This window comes from Procambarus clarkii, unplaced genomic scaffold (assembly GCF_040958095.1).
Source record: "Procambarus clarkii isolate CNS0578487 unplaced genomic scaffold, FALCON_Pclarkii_2.0 HiC_scaffold_439, whole genome shotgun sequence".
NCBI classification, from domain to species: domain Eukaryota; kingdom Metazoa; phylum Arthropoda; class Malacostraca; order Decapoda; family Cambaridae; genus Procambarus; species Procambarus clarkii.
Genome location: NW_027189472.1, coordinates 19321 through 25224, shown reverse-complemented (window position 1 = coordinate 25224; position 5904 = coordinate 19321). Strand labels below are relative to the sequence as shown.

The 5904-nt window shown below is 45.0% G+C and overlaps 1 non-coding gene across 1 annotated transcript; it reads left to right on the top strand.

The window, feature by feature from the left end:
• The first annotated feature begins 5527 nt into the window (after positions 1-5527).
• Positions 5528-5646, top strand: LOC138361516 (5S ribosomal RNA). Its single transcript, XR_011226998.1, has one exon. It is a non-coding gene; the product is annotated as a 5S ribosomal RNA (ribosomal RNA).
• The last annotated feature ends 258 nt before the right edge of the window (positions 5647-5904 follow it).

The window sequence follows — 5904 nt, the reverse complement described above, 5'->3', positions numbered from 1 at the left end:
TGCCAGGTAGACAGGAGCGCCAGCACCGACGCGTTCGGCGTAGTTGCCCTTACGCACAGACGGTGAATTCTGCCCACGGGGAACTGAAGTCCGGCCTGCTGGAGCGAGACTTTGACTTGCCCTTCACTTTGCCTCCCTTGCCGCGTCCTGACATTGCTGCTGCTGTTGTGGGTTTGTGGTGTTTTATACCGCCCCGCAGATCGAGCTTCGTGTTATATACCCCGCTCAGGATCAAGGGAGCCCGCCACTGACCAATCAGCGCGCTCCGCCACGCGACCCGCTCTGAGCTGAGTCGCGAGCGGGATATAAAAGGAAAGCTCGCCTCGCGCAAAGTTCATTATTGTATCGCAACGCCAGCCGAGCATCATCATGCCACCCAAGGCATCTGGAAAGGCTGCCAAGAAGGCCGGAAGGCCCAGAAGGCCATTGCCAAGGGCGATAAGAAAAAGAAGCGCAGGAGGAAGGAGAGCTACAGCATCTACATCTACAAAGTGCTGAAGCAGGTCCACCCCGACACTGGTATCTCTTCCAAAGCCATGTCGATCATGAACTCGTTCGTGAACGACATCTTCGAGCGCATCGCCGCCGAGGGCTTCTCGCCTGGCCCACTACAACAAGCGTTCCACCATTACCAGTCGGGAGATCCAGACGGCTGTAAGGCTCCTGTTGCCCGGAGAACTGGCCAAGCACGCCGTCTCTGAGGGCACTAAGGCCGTCACCAAGTACACCTCCTCCAAGTAAACGGCTTACTTACTGCCCTGTGGTGGTGGCTTGGCCTCAAACCAACAAACTCGGCTCCATTGGAGCCACACTTTAATTTCTAAAGAGATTGTGAGTGTTAGACACCAATACTATTATAACAAAAACCTCTGTCACTGAAAGCAAATAGCTATAAAATGAGAATATTTATGAAACTGTCTGTGTGTGTTTCTCTCTCTCAGTGTCTGTCTGTCTGTCTGTCTGTCTGTCTGTCTGTCTGTCTGCCTGCCTGCCTGCCTGTCTGTCTGTCTGTCTGTCTGTCTGTCTGTCTGTCTGTCTGTCTGTCTGTCTGTCTGTCTGTCTGTTTGTCTGTCTGTCTTGTCTATCTTGTCTGTGTGTCTCTCTCTCTCTCTCTCTCTCTCTCCTCTCTCCTCTCTCTCTCTCTCCTCTCTCTCTCTCTCTCAACACATATAAGCACTCGGTATCTTTTTTCTAGAGATTAGAGATTCATTGTTATGTTCCACATTAGGATTACTATGCAGGCCACCCTCTTAGGTTTGAAAATGTCAAGAAAACGGTTAATTTAAAATGTCATCTCCTAACTTAACAGATTAAGCCAGAGGACCGAAAACAGAATAAAACAGGACTGGACAGTATATGTCACTTATACAAGCTGCTTTTATTTCTAGTACAGTATGACAATTTTTATTTTGGGGGGGGGGGGGGGGTGATCCTTGACAGTGCATAAGAGTGAAAAGCGACGGCGTTTTGTTTGTAAGAGAACAGGTTGTACTACAAATGACTTGATTTATTGATATCACATGTATGTATGACACCTAAATTATGCTAGGAATGTCTGAAATCTCCTTAGAAGGATATTTTGGCCCTGAGAAGGGCCGAGTTTGGTGTATACTAGGGTGGTCGATTTAGCTTATGCACGCTCTCCACGGATACGGCGAGCAAGCTGAATGTCCTTTGGCATGATGGTGACACGCTTGGCGTGGATGGCACAGAGGTTAGTGTCCTCGAAGAGACCGACCAGGTAAGCCTCGGATGCCTCCTGTAAAGCCATGACGGCAGACGACTGGAAGCGAAGATCGGTCTTGAAGTCCTGGGCAATCTCGCGCACCAGACGCTGGAAGGGAAGTTTCCTGATGAGCAACTCGGTGCTCTTCTGGTAACGACGGATCTCACGCAGGGCGACCGTTCCGGGCCTGTAACGGTGAGGCTTCTTCACACCCCCTGTGGCAGGAGCAGACTTGCGTGCTGCCTTGGTGGCCAGCTGCTTACGAGGAGCCTTGCCTCCCGTGGACTTGCGAGCAGTCTGCTTGGTGCGAGCCATGGTGAACAACTGTGGTTTGTGATGGCCGGCGCCGAAAAATTTTTGCTTATATACGCCGTCTCGAGGCGCTTGCTCGAGCGCCATTGGCTGCTCGACTCGCCTACGTCACCCCGTTGCCCCTCCCCTCCTTCCTCTGGCTGCAGCCAACAGGCGGCTCACCTCAATCACTATTATCGCTGATTTTGCTCTATTTTTTGGATTTGTGCAAAAGTCATTTCACAGGGACGTGAAACAGACGAGTAGGCAACTGCAGTTTTGAAAGCGTTGTGAGAAAGCCGTGTCTACTCGACCACAAGCGTAAAGTAAGGGCAGGCAGGAGTTGCAATGCTACTAGTACGTCCGCTTGATGGGATATAGTCGGGAAATCGTGCGGGCATTCGTCCCCCTGGGTGCTCAGAAAAGACGAAATGTTGTCACAGATCCGATTCCTTGCCTTCACTGCCTAGTCTGGTCATAACGATTTCAATGCCATGCAGCTGGGTCTAGCCCTGGCACTTTACCTCATACTGAAAACCCTTCCTCTCACCCCCACTAATTCTTCCCCTATCCCCACTTCCACGCTCACCCATAAGGGTATCTTGACCTATATTTAAATGAATGAATGAATGGCATTCGTCAATTCGATTCACACAACTTCAACACCATGACTGGACGCGGCAAGGGAGGCAAGGGACTCGGAAAGGGTGGCGCCAAGCGTCATCGTAAGGTGCTACGTGACAACATCCAGGGCATCACCAAGCCCGCTATTCGTCGCTTAGCTCGTCGTGGCGGCGTGAAGCGTATTTCGGGTCTCATCTACGAAGAGACCCGTGGCGTCCTGAAGGTGTTCCTCGAGAACGTCATCCGTGATGCTGTAACCTACACGGAACACGCCAAGAGGAAGACCGTCACTGCTATGGACGTGGTGTACGCTCTGAAGCGCCAGGGTCGTACCCTCTACGGATTCGGCGGATAAGAGCTTGGCTAATCCATCGATTCCACCCACCACCACCTCAAAACGGGACCTAATTAGGTCCCTATACTTTTTTACTGAAGGGCTTAATAGACGATAACATAAATTGTTTTGATATCAGCTAGCACATTGGGTCTTATGAAATCTATTTTTTATCCTCGCATGCTTAAAGGGACTCTGATTGGGGAGGGAGGGGGGGGGGGGAAGGTTTGTTACGTTATATACTAGCAGAGCAGGATCATTGGTGGGGGGTGAGGGGGAGAGAGAGAGAGAGAGAGAGAGAGATCTTTCCCAACTCTTCCTTTTTACATGAGTGAGCTACCCGTTTTATTCATTTTATCCTTCTCAGAGCTGTTTTGATAGTATCCAAATGATGGTAAATGAAAAGGGAGGACACGAATATCTACCCAGAATTCAGGACTGGCAATCGATATGCATGTTTGAGTGCGAATCTTTTTCTCTCTCAACTTAGGTATACGTTTATGTCGTACCTAAAAGCGAGAACCACACTATTGGGACAAGTATGCAAGGCCCAATTTTCCTAACAAGCACAGTTAATTTTGTTATTTTCGAACATTTCTTTCCAAATTGGTTTATCCAATTAACAGTATTATATTAAGATCATGAATTGCTGGGTTAGGTTAGGTTAGGTTAGGTTAGGTTAGGTTAGCTTAGGTTAGGTTAGGTTAGGTTAGCTTAGCTTAGCTTAGCTTGGGTTAGCTTAGGTTAGGTTAGGTTAGCTTAGCTTGGGTTAGCATAGGTTAGGTTAGGTTTGATTACATTTCTATGTTAGATTTAACTCAAATTCAAAACAATTGCAGTCATTCGGCTTGTTAGTCAACTTGCCTCTAATAGGGGCAATTTGTCTAACAAGACTATTTAGTTTTGTGTGCATATATATATATATATATATATATATATATATATATATATATATATATATATATATATATATATATATATTATATATATATATATATATATATATATATATATATATATATATATATATATATATATATATATATATATATATATATATATATATATATATATTATAGCTTCAAGACTCCGAACCAATATAGAAGCATCAAGAGGAAGTGCTTGTGTTATGGGCCAATAGGCCTTCTGCAGTTACTTCCATTCTTATGTTTTTATTCCCATTGGTTCGTGTTTTATCTTGTGTAAATGTCAATCACCTTACCCAAAACTTTGGTACCATATCACCTCACCCATGTGTATATATAAATATATATATATATATATATATATATATATATATATATATATATATATAATATACAGAGTAAATCTACCCCAAAAGTAATGATTTATTTGTCTACAAAACTAAACTCTTTTTGGAATCATATGAGGCCCCTCCACTGAGGGGGGAGGCCTGGATGTTTATTGTCATGTGTATTCATGCTGCTTGCATGTCATCGTTTATTTTGCCTTTGTTGTTTTCTTGACAGCTTTCTTTGCCTTGGGTGGTTTGGGAGATTTTGAAGCTCTCTTTATTTTGGGCTTTTTGTTCCCAACAACAAGCTGCTGCTGCTGCTTCTTTTTCAAGGCTGTAGGTGGTTTGTTGCTTGTGGCGGCTTTCTTGGGAGTTACCACGGCCTTCTTTGCTGCTGTAGATGGTTTCTTGGTTGTGGTGGCTTTCTTGGGAGTTAGAACGGCCCTCTTCTCTGCTACGGCCAGCTTGAATGATCCACTAGCTCCACTTCCCTTGGTCTGAACAAGAATGCCGTCAGCCACTGCTTTCTTGAGAAATCTTCGGATGTAAATGGCGATCTTGGCAGCCTCGACTTTGTTGTTGGCAACAACGTACTTCTTGATTGCTTGTAGAGACGAGCCCTTACGGTCTTTGAGTGCTGCGACCGCGGCTAGAACCATTTGACTAGTTTTCGGGTGAGCAACCTGGACGCGAGGTTTCCTGGTGGTGGCCACCACAGCAGCAGCCGCAGCCTTCTTGGTAGGCTTTGCTTCTACCATGATGATGATGAGATAACCAAGGTGATGAGAGACGCTCAGACAGTCACGGGGGAATGATGCTGCCGCCGCTTGAGCCGAACCTATTTATGTGCCGGCACGGTACAGAAGCTGCAACCTGGCAACTCGTCCACCAATCACAACGGTTGGTTTTACGGCTCCGAAACCTGGATCCCATATCTTCTCTAAAATAGAAGCATTTGTTCATGTTCTTTGTAAAAGTATCATAAAGCAGGACAGATGAGACAAATATCATAAAAACTGAAGAGCAGATGAGCACACACATGTATGTATTACAAAAGAAAATCCACAAATTCATTAGAAATTGGCAGGGCAGGCTGAGGAAGTAGGTAGATGTAAAATGTCTGTAAATGGCGAAAGAACATAAACCCAAGACTGAATAAACGATGTTAAATATCCATGCCAAGGAGACAAAAATATGTTAGGATACAATTACCATTAAGACACCACAAGAAGGTCCGTATCCTGCCGTGATGACTAAAAAGAGTTGGTTATTAGCCACAATGTGTAGGCAGTCTCATGCCAACGGCCATACCACGTTGAGAACACCGCTTCTCGTCCGATCAGCGAAGTTAAGCAACGTTGGGTTTGGTTAGTACTTGGATGGGTGACCGCCTGGGAACACCAAATGCTGTTGGCAATAATGTTTTTTGTTTTGTTTTGTTTTGTTTCGTTTGTTTTTGTTTGAATGGCTGGCTCCACGGGAAATTCACGGAGTTGTGTGGAATAAGGCCTGGTAAAATGAATTAATATGTATGTCATGTTTAAAACAAACTCGCTTAATATAGTGTGTGAGGCTTTATACAAAAACAAACAACCAAAACAAAACATGTTGTTTTATATATATATATATATATATATATATATATATATATATATATATATATATATATATATA